This window comes from Meleagris gallopavo, chromosome Z, assembly GCF_905368555.1.
Source record: "Meleagris gallopavo chromosome Z, MGAL_WU_HG_1.1, whole genome shotgun sequence".
Classification (NCBI taxonomy): Eukaryota; Metazoa; Chordata; class Aves; order Galliformes; family Phasianidae; genus Meleagris; species Meleagris gallopavo.
Genome location: NC_139435.1, coordinates 3047646 through 3058838, shown reverse-complemented (window position 1 = coordinate 3058838; position 11193 = coordinate 3047646). Strand labels below are relative to the sequence as shown.

General features: G+C 44.8%; 1 protein-coding gene across 1 annotated transcript in view; it reads left to right on the top strand.

Moving 5' to 3' along the window:
- Positions 1–5144: 5144 nt before the first annotated feature.
- Positions 5145–11193, top strand: part of SETBP1 (SET binding protein 1) — a 268893-nt gene continuing 262844 nt past the window's right edge. Inside the window, exon 1 of the mRNA XM_085213603.1 lies at positions 5145–5923. The gene's annotated coding sequence lies outside the window, so the exon portion shown is untranslated. The remainder of the gene's footprint in view (positions 5924–11193) is intronic.

The following is an 11193-nucleotide window of genomic DNA, read 5'->3' as shown; positions in this document are numbered from 1 at the left end:
TTCCACAGTGTAATATGGTGTTTCTAAGCTACCAAGGTCTTCTCCTAATTGTCCTGGATGAGAAATAGGAGAGAGAAAATGAAAAAGAAAATAAAAAAATTGTTGTTTTGTTTTTGGACAGAAGTGATGATGGCAAAGTCTCGCTCCAACAAAGTGATGCCAGAATAGGAACAACAGTACTTAGTTGTCAAAATACTGTACAAGGTAAATTATTAGGAAATGTCAAGGAATAAGCGTACCAAATCTGTGGAGAATCAACCAAAAGAGGAGGTTTGAGTCTCTTAAAATTAGTTTTGCACTTGATTTCCAGCCCTTTGGCCTTGGATTTTTGTTCTTGGCTGCCTTTGTTCACACAACAATGCTGAAATGCAACCCAGAAGTCTGAGAGATTCGCAAAATGAAAGGGCAGATTTAAAATCACTGTTATTTCTATTTTTGGACCAATTGTTCCAACAGTTGAATTTCCAATTCTTGAAGAAAACAAATGGAAAGACTGAAGTACATTCATATTTCTCCCTGTTTTCACCTATCTCCAAGTGTAATCTCCCAAAACTTACATTGCAGTGAGACTCTAACCGCAATGTAAGCAGTAACTGCTAACCAGTGCATGTCTAAGAGATGATGTGTGGATAGATAGATAGATAGATAGATAGATAGATAGATAGATAGATAGATAGATAGATAGATGGATGAATGGATGGATAGATGGATAGAAAGATAGATGGACAGATGGATGGATGGACAGACGGATGGATGGATGGATGGATGGATGGATGGATGGATGGATGGATGGATTAATGGACGGATAGAAAAATGGATAGATAGATGGATGGATAGGTAGATCAGAAGACAGGTAGATAGACAGATAGATAGATGGATACGTGGATGGATAGATGGGTGGATGGATGGATGGATGGATGGATGGATGGATGGATGGATGGATGGATACATAGATAGATGATATATAGACGGGTGGGTAAATAGATAGATAGATAAGATAGATAAAATAGATAGATAGATGTCTACTGTATAAAACTCCCAACTGCACTAAAGACCTGGAAGCTAAAACTCATGAAGAAACTGGTCAGCTTTAATTCACTTTAATTTACTTTTTTAATGATTGTAAATAGCTTTTTCTTTTTAATGATTTGTATTTTTGAAGCCTGTAAAGTGTTACCATTGTTTTATTGGGAAAACAAATACTTTTTCTTCCTTTTACATTATCTTACACATCACCCAGTAATCTTGCATAGCATTAATTTATACCTTGAACCCAAAAAGATTTACTTACATATTTAGCTCAATACACTGTTTGTATAAAAATTACAGGCTTGTGACCTTCATTATAAAACATCTGCCTGTCTCATGCAGCCAAGGTTACATGTAGATGGTCAGACAAAAAAAGGAAATGCATCTCAGGTTCCACTGCAGAAACCAAACCAACTTCATGAATGCTATGGTGTATTTTAAGTGAAAAGAACAAAAGAAAAGGAAACTTCTGCAGATGAACCACTCAGATAGTACTAACTCCCTGGCACCTTACAGAGCTACTTGGAGAGAATTTTTAAAAGAGTAAAAATCTTTTAGATCTAGAAGGCAGAGGTAAGAAATCCCTTGATGTCAACCCTGACCCATGGTGATTTATGCGCACACATTATAGACTGTGGTCACTCAAAGGAATGGGTCTTTTTCTGCTTATGAAATTTGGTCCAATGGGACTTGTCAGAGTTTGTGGTCTACAAGTAATTAGGTGTGATAATATTTTGTTCGTATGTTGCATGCAGTACAGACATAAGAATAACTGTTGATCAACCAAAAACTTCCTTAAATAGGTCTAAATCTTGTTCTTTTTCTTTTTCTTTCACTTTTTCCTCTTTTTTTTCTTTTCCTTTTTTCTTTTTTCTTTTTTTCCTTTTTCCTCTTTTTCTTTTTCTTTTTTCTTTTTTTTCGTTTTCTTTTTTTTTCTTCTCCTTATTCTTTTTTTCTCTTTTCTCTTTCTTTTTTCTTTTTCTTTTTCCTTGTTTTTTTTTTATATTTTTATTTTATCTTTTCCTTTTAATTTCCTTTTCCTTTCCCCTTTCCTTTTCCTTTTTTCCTTTTCTTTGCTGAGGGGAAGAAGGGAGAGGGGGCTATACATATACATATACATATACATATACATATACATATACATATACAGGGAGCAAGCATTAAATATGTCATTATCTCAATCACTTCCCAAATTGAACTTCTCAGTTTAAAGTGAATTCAAAGGGGCTGCTTAAATATATAAATAAATAAATTTAGAGGGAAGCCAGAGGAGAAAAGGAAAGCAAAATGAGAAAAGGGTTAAGATAAAGTTTTTATCCAAAATTTTTTAAATATAAATAAAACAATATTTTCTAACAAAGGAAAAATCAAAATTGATTTTGTTGTTATTTTCCCTGTTGGAGCATTTTGCTCCAAATTTCATTTTTCTGTGTTAATCTGATCAAGTCAACTACTTCATAATCACGTGTGTTGGCTTCTTCCAAGGAGGAAGATGAGGGTCAGTGGAGCTCTTTGGTGCAGAAGATTTACCTGCCAAAACTTTTCAAAACCAAAATCCTTCACAGGAAAATGTCACTCTCAGCTCTGCCAAGAAATGTCGACACGGTTTCTCTTTGTTTCATTCAGATACAAAATGACAAAATGTAGCTCCAGTTGGGTGATTTAATTTAAACAAACAAGCCTCTACTCCGTGTCAAAGCGCTGATTCGAAACGACAATGCTTGTTTGGTTTCAATCAGAAATGTCAACATTTTTGGTGTGACATTTCTGATTCAAAAGTTTTCGGGACGTGCATTTGTTTGAGACAGAGGGAGGGGTGATCTGTTGGACGTAGTTTATTTCTGTGTACCTTATGGATTTGTATTCCACTGTTTGTGGTAGGAAGCAGGATAGACGGACCAGGGGAAAAGAAGGATGCATGCAGCCCATTGCCTCTACCAGAATACACCAGTTTGGGATTTGCCTCTACCCAAGCACATCATTTGCCAGCAGTATGGCAGAGGTGCGTCATGTGGAGAAATCTAAAGGGAAATAATGGCTTGGAGTGATTTTTATCTAGGAGATTTTTCCAGAAAGCTTGTTCCCAGAATGCACAATGGGGCTAAGAGCAATAGTCACCCAGCTACCATAGTGGTGGTAGCAGATATGCTGGTATCTTTCGGGTCATATAGACCTCTCCTATCTGGTTGGTGACAGAACAGCGTGCATGTTGTTGAAAAACACATCCCACACTAGGCATTTAAGGGACTATGGCATACAAATACGCCTTTGCAGCTGCTGAGGGTCAAATAGGGTAGTCCTTGCGTCAGCTGACCCTGAATTCAGAACACTCAGATGACAACTTGCTATTACCATTTGTACCAGAGCAAAGGGGAGAAACACTGTGTACTTTGAGCCTCCTGTAATGCTTTGGGATGCGGATGACAGCATATGACCGTGGCACCATCACTGCCATCAAACACACAGGGGTACTCAGGTAGGACATTCCCAAAGTGCATTCCCAGTGCTACCGTCACCTGTAAGTACACTTCCACAGCTCCATTCCACAAATCTTCCCTTTTCTGGGAGTTTCTCCTCATCATCCATCTGATTACTCAGTCAAACAAAAAATTTACTCTTGTGAGTAAAGATCTGTGAAACTGGCAACCCAAAAAACAGCATCATACGGATCGCTGGAAGAGCAAGGATGGGAAAGCAAGGAATTGGCACAGCTGTTGCGTACACATCCTCCAGCCCAGACCTGAATTTGTGTTGAATTTGTGCACTATTACAGATTATTGGTGAAAGGGGCAGGCAAGCTTTAATCCTTACCTTGCCAAAGGTGTTGAGAGTCCTTGTCTGTCCTCTCCAACCCCCAGAGATCAGCTCTTCATGTCAAGCCTGACCATCAGTCACTGCACCCTGAAGATCTCCTGCGCAGGGAGTGAGCCTGCAGCAGCTGTGTTGTGACATGGCATATATGGGGGAAGTGGAAGAGGAATAGCTGAGATGGGCTAAACAGCTCCAACCTGAGCCTCTCACCTCCTCTGCCTTTTCTCCCCTGCCCCCATCACTGCTGCTGTTGTGTCAGGTAGTGGCACTGTTGAGTACATTAACCCAGGGCTGAGCACTGCTGCAGCCACACCGAGTGTGAACGTGTGTGTGTGTGTGTGAGTGTGTGAGTGTGTGTGCTTGATCGTTACCATTTATTCTCCTCCTGGATTCCCGCCACCATCCCAGCCCCCCCACCCACCCTCCACAATCCCCCCCCCTCCCAATGGCCCAACTCAGTGTAGCAAGACTCCGGGAGCGAGAGGAACGGGGCAAGGAGAGAGACGGAACCACCAGCCCCCAAATCTGCTTAAACAAATCACCTTCCCTTGCAGGGAAGGGGGATGGGGGTGTGTGTGTGAACCAGACCAAAAAGACCAAAAAGACAGAGAAATGAAAAAATAAAAATAAAATCAAATAATAAATCTAACGGGGTGCAAAAAGCGGCCTCCGGCTTCCCCCCTTCCCGAGCTCTGAGCGAGGAGAGGTGGGTGGGTGTGTGCGATCACCGACTCTGCGCCCGTTAGGAAAGCGGGGCTTCTCCCCCTGCCCTCCCCCTGCCCTCCCTCGGCGCGGCCCGGCGCGGAGCGGCGTGGGGCGGTGTGGGGCGGCGCGGAGCGGCGCGGAGGAGGGGGGAGCGGGCGGCCGCAGCCCCGCAGCCTGCCGGAGCTCCGGCACCAGCACGGGCCCCGCTCCGGAGACGAGAGCCAGAATAAAGAGAACAGCTTCCTCGCCGCCAAAGCAGCCTTTTTCTCGTCGCGGGTTTTGGGTTTTGGGTTGTTTTTTTTTTTTTTTTTTAATTTTTTTTTTTTGCTTGCTTGCTCTTTTCTTTCTCTCGTCCTCTCGTCCCTTTTTTTTTTTTTCTTCTTTTTTTTTTTTTTTCTTTTTTTTTCTTTTTCCCTCTCTCTTAAAACTCCTCGCCGGGAAAAGCAAAAGCGAAAACGCTTCCCCGCCCGCGTCCCCCTGCAAAAGGCCCCTCAAACAACCAACAACAAACAGAAAGAAAGAAAAAAAAAAAGAGAGAAAGAGAGAAAGAGAGAAAAGAGAGAAAGAGAGAGAAAGAAAGAAAGAAAGAAAGAAAGAAAGAGAAAGAAAAAAAGAAAGAAAGAAAGAAAGAAAGAAAGAAAGAAAGAAAGAAAGAAAGAAAGAGAAGCCCTCGCTTAAAAGAAAAAAAAAAAATTGAGAGAGAGAGAAAGAAGGAAAAGAGAGAGAGACAGAGAGACAGAGACAAGCTCCATCGATTTTCAAATCCAGGATTTTACCCAGTGCATTGATTCTTTTTATTTTTTTTTTATTTTTTCTCTCCCTCTTTTTTTTTTTTTTGTCTCCTTCCCCCCCTCCTCCCCTTGTTCCCCCCCCCCCCCCCCTCCACTTCTGCTTCTTCCCACCCCCCTTTTCCTTTTCATTTTATTTTGGATCCTGCTAAAATTAGCCGGGACTGCTCTGGGTGTTGCGTGTTAATTTGATTTACTCCGGGATTCCGGCTTCCAAGACGCCATTTTCCCCCCTTCTCGCTCTATCTCTCTCTATTTATCTATCTATCATTTATCTGCCGAGCTATCTATCCGTCTGTCTGTCCGTCCATCTCCCTCTCCCCGGGTGCCTTCCCTCCTCCCCCCGCCCTCCTCCCTCTTCGCTCTGCGTGTGCTGCGCGGCCGTGCGCTCCCCTAATCTGACAGATGAACACCGCCATGGGTTTGCCGCAACACAAGCAAAAGCACCTTTGGGGGCTGTGGCGAGGGATTGAAACCGGGATCTAAAAGAGAAGAGAGAAGAAGGGGGGAATCCGAAGGAGGAGGAGGAGGAAGAAAGAAGAAGAAGAGGACGCTGTTAAGAAGCCCCCACTGCCGTTCTGGGGATATGGGTTAGTAAAAAAAAAAAAAAAAAAAAAAAAAATCCAACAAAAAAACTGAGCCATCGAGGAAAGGTCTGTCTTGGTGATACGGTTTGCAGGAGGGTCTTACCCTTCTCTCTTCTCCTCCCTCCCCACATTTTTCCCCTCTGCATGCAAAAGTTAATATCGTCTCCTTTTTTTCGTGTTGTCACTTTGCAATGGCGCGGAAGGGGCTTTATTTATTTGGGGGGGCGGAAGGGAGGGGGTAATTTCTCCTCAGTGCAATGCATGCGGTCCCTCTCCCCGAAACTCCTTCCCTCCCCATGCTTTGTGGCGGGTGGGGGGTGTGTGCATGCATGTGCGTCTTTGGGGGTGGGGGGGGTGGGGGCGTGGGGGGGATACAGCCGAACTGCTGGGAAGGGGTTGCAAATTTAGGGTTTTATATTTTTTTTTCCTTTTTTTTTTTTTTTTTTTTTTTTTTTTTCCGCGAGGAGTTTGCATATTGTATTTATCCCTCTTTGCCCCCCACCCCGCTTTGCTACCCTGTATGAGCTCCCCCGAAGATACCAGGGGTAGGTGACTGCTCTGCGTGTGCATGTGGAAAGCAGGGCGAGCAGCCACCCGGCCCCCCCCCCCCCCTACTCCCCCCAGCCCGGTTCGTAAATTGCAGGTTAAGTGGAGCTAGAGAGCAACACTGTAACCTTCTGGGGATCTGAGTGTGTGTGTGTGTGTGAGAGAGAGTGTGAGCGGGTGTGCGTGTGTGTGCGGGGCCGGTGCTCGGCGCTGGGCGAGGAGAGGTGGGGGGGGGGGCTCCGGTGCCCCCGGGCGTCCGCGGCCCCGCGCTGCTTTTGACATTGAAAAGGACACGCGGCACTTTGCGGGAGCATGAGAGTGCTGGAGGCTGCAGAGGGGATGAGGAATGCGGGAAACCTCCCCTGCTCGGCGGAGGAGTGAAGCGCGGTATTAATCGGTGTTAATAACGAGACCGTGATTGCGGGAGAGTGGCCCCTCTCCTCGCCGTGGATGGAAGCGGAGAGTTGAGCTTTGGGCTGTTCGTGAACGTCCCCCGGGTGTTGGCGGGGTGTGTGTGTGTGTGTGTATGTATGCGCGCGCGCGCGCGCGCGTGTGTGTGTGTGTATGAGCCGAGGGGGTTGGGGGGGCAAAATGCAGCCTGCAGCTGAGGGCGGCTATTGTCAACCCCAGCCCTGGCGCAAGGCTCGCTGCCCACCCCCGGGCACACACACACACTTGCACAGACACACACACACTCACACGCGCACACACACACGCAGCCCTTCCTTGCCGGAAGGCAGGGGGATATCAGGACCCCCCAGTGGGGCGGAGGATGCCTCCCGCCTCGCTCCCCAGTGGACGCGGGTGTGTGTGTGTGTGTGTGTGTGTGTGTGAGCGTGTGTGTGAGTGAGTGTGCATCACGCCGGGCATCGGCCATCCCCGCCGCGCTCCGCACCGCGCCGCCTGCCCCTGCCTGCGTGTATTTATGTGTCCAAAAAAGCCAGTTGAGAGAAGGATTTCCGATTCGTTTCCGCTTCAAATAAACGGCACTGATAATCTCGGGCCCGACGCCTGATGCTAAAAGGGCACTTCGCAGGCGGGGAGAGGCCGCCGTCCCCCCCTCAGGGGTTCGGGTCCCCGCAGGAGAGAAGCGAAGAGAGAAGTGGGGTTGCACCGGCCGTACCCCGGGCAAAGAAACGCCGCAGCTCCGCGTAGAGCTGTTCCGGCAGCAGCCGGACCACTGTGACCCTAGTGGGGTCGGGGGAGCAGCCCTGCTGCCTTATATGTCCATCTGTCAGCCAGCAAAGGGGGTGCGAGGCGAGCGGATCGCCGAGCCCGCTAGTCCTCTGCTGTCAGGGAGAGTAATGCGATCCCGTCGGTGTTGACAGGAGGGTTTCAGGGGTGTAGGAGCGCTGGTAAATCCACCCCCATGTTGCATACTGTGGAGCCAGGCGGTAGCACTTATTGACTCGGCAGCCCCTGCAGCCAGGGATAACTTGGTGCAGGCTGCCGGATTGATATAATCGTCCGCCTGATGTTAGGAAGCGGTATCACAAACCTGCAGAATCAAGTGTCTAGGACTTCTTATCACAGGCAGGGAAAATGCCCCTCGAAGCAAACGTGCAAGTGGCTGCTCTACAGACACCTCTCTCCTCCTCAGCCCCGGCAGGCTGCTTTCCTCCATCATCTGACACTTCTGCTGAAGGGACAGACTTCTTACCATTATTATTATTTTGTCTATTTGCTCTTTAGGCAAAACGAGAGAAATCCTTCCATGTAGATGAACTTTAGTCTCTCTTCGCTTGGAAGGGTTATGTAAAAACAGGGAAGGAAAAAAAAAAAAAAAAAAAAAAAAAGCAAAAACACACAGTGAATGGAGACTTCTCTTCCATCTCTTATTGGCTTCAGCTTTTTTTTTTTTTTTTTTTTTTAAAAAAAAAAAAAAAAAAAAAAAAACTTCTCAGACTCAAAGTTTTAATTGAAACCAGAAATCTATTGAGGAGTAACTGAGCCAAGAAAACCTCTGTTTTCTCTGCAACTAGGGATGGGGAGTAAATAATTTTTTGCTGATGTTATTTCAAGTTGTTTGAGCTCTTTGGTTCCTGCCAAAAAGCCCAGCATAGATTATTAACACATTATCATTTTAGGAGGATGCACTCTCTGAAATGTAATAAAATGGTGTTCTAGGTTTGTGCAGAGACATAAACTATGTGAGTTGTTGGCAAACAAAAGAAACAGTGGCCATGATTTATTATTAATAATAATCATAACTGAGCTATTTAGCTTGACTTGATATTTGCTGAGTTCTCTACTGAGGTTTCTCAGTATCTTTTCCAATAATGTACTTTGATTAAGCTGGGAACTGCTCTTCTTTAATAGCTTCTATGGCCACATGCTTAATTAACCCAAGAAGTTAAATGCTCAAAAAGGTCCAACCATCTCTTTTTTTTTTTTCTTTTTTTTTCTTTTTTTCCCCAGCTTCATATGCTGCTTAATCTTATCTGCTGTTCTATTCTGACCCACCTTTTGAGCGCCTTTTCCCAGCACACATGTTTCTGAGGTGTAAGTGCCAGTTTACCAACAGGACTCTTGTTTTCCATTACAAGATTTGGCTAATCTCAGGGTTTTTTTTTGTTTGTTTGTTTGTTTGTTTGTTTGTTTTTTACCCTCTCAGTAGGGCTCAATTGCTCACACATAATCTTTTCCTTCTGTTTCTTTTGCCTTTGGACAACACACTCCAGGACTGAAAAACTCTTGCCTTGTGCTTGGAGGTTTGCAATTACACAGCAATTTTGACTCTTGACCCAACTAGTAGCAAGAAAGGCTACTGTCTAATGAACCACGTAAAAACAGTTTTCTGGGATCCAACAGATTGCTGTGATGGAAATGGAAACTATCTCAGTGAATTGATGACTGATTTCTTTAACTGTCTGCCCAGGCATCTTTCTTGCTCCCCCTTAACTACACTTCTCTGTAGTATTTGTGTTCTGTGGGTCTGTAATGATGTTGAAAAGCAGCACTAAGAGCTGCCAAAAAGTGCTCCGTGATGCACAGTCTGCAGTAGAGACAATTCAGTTGGGTTTAAACTGTGTTTAGAAATTCAGTAGACCATTTTTGCTGTCCACAACACGTAGGCATGCTGGTTCTGAGCATGTATGCGCTGCAGTTAAGTGTGCATTTGGCAATGGAAGAAGGACAGAAAGGTTATGCACAGAAAAAGATACAGGTTCTCCCCTTGTTAACTTTCTTTTTCCAACATAACAAACAAAGAAACAAATAAATAGGTAAATAGATAAATAGATAAATAAATCCTTCCCTTACTATTGGTGATGACATAAAGTGTCTCATCCCTTTAGGAAATTGCCATCTTGAGAAAGATGTGCTTTAAAACCCTTCAGTCCAGGTTTTAGCCTGAGAGTCCTGTCAGACCCAAAAATTATTTCCAAACTTTCAAGGCTGGGTCTGCTTTGCCTTGTGATGCATACATTAAATCAGGCTACAAGTGCTTGTTGTTAGCACAGTTGCTTCTGAGATGCACTCAAACCCTTAGAGATGTCTTTCTCCTTCTCCCAGCGTGATAGCTTCATTTGATGTGGCTTCAGAAGTTCATTGCATCTTCACACCTGCAGCTTCTCAACAGGCTTTGGATTCTGTGCTCATGTTTAACCAACAGAGAGCAAGGTGTGGAACATACATGGGAACAAGAGAAACCAAAAAATCTGGAAAGCAAAATAATTCCTTAGATTGAGTAAAGGCTGTCAGATAACACAGCTTGTCCTTCATAGCAGGGGAAATGAGTGAAGGAAGTAGTGGTGGTGACTTCTATTTGTCAGCTTTTGAGATTGAACAGTTAGGGGCTATTTTTCCCTTTCAGAGTTGGATTTGCTTTGCAGCACAGGTTATCCAAACACAGTAATTATCTTTTAATGTAAACTGTGGAGCAGTTGGACATGAAAAGCAACCTTCTGACATTATTTCTTTTAGACATCTGACGTCTTTTATAAAACAGAACGTTTCAAAGAATTCTCAGGTTAGCCACTTCTCGCTCCAAAAGGCCAGGTCAAAACCTTGGACCTCAAACACCCCAAAGATTGGGAGTATATAATCCTGGTAGGATTTTGACCTTTATGTCTCTAGTCCAGCTGGGGAACCTTGCAAGGTCCCAGAATCTGTATCTCTATGATATTTGCCTGGCTGCTTGTTCTCTAAATCTGCTTGCTCTTGTCAGTGTGTGACGATGACTCTGTTGACATGAGACATGGAGGAGAAAGTGATGGGGCTGAAGTGAAGGCAGAAAAATGGAAAGGTAGTGAAGAAGTATCACCCACTGGTGTTGCTCACAGACCAGACTGTGTTGTTTAAGACTGGTGACTGCACTGGTTCTCATATAGGCATGCATCCAACATAGAAGACTTGCAGGAAAAAAAGGCTTGTACATATATTAAGGATGAGCCTGAATTGTCTTCCCTGTGTAGAGCTCCCATGTACTGCTCTGAAAACAAGCTCAGTGTGTGGAAGGTCACCTCATGTAGGAGGTGACCAATATCTTTGTTGGTGGTGGGGACCTGCCCCAGTGAACACCGAAGCCTATGAGAGATAGGGATGCAAATGCCTGGTAGAGTGTAGTGCTCAGCCTGAAACTAAACATTTGTGGTTGGGGAGACCCTTACTCAGCCTTTTCTCCCCAAAGTAGTGAAGTGCTGCTCCTGTGAGAGCTGCTGTACAGTCCCTGTGTGCTTGAGAACCAGAATGTATCAGGGATGAGAGTAAAGTTTCTTCCAGTACAG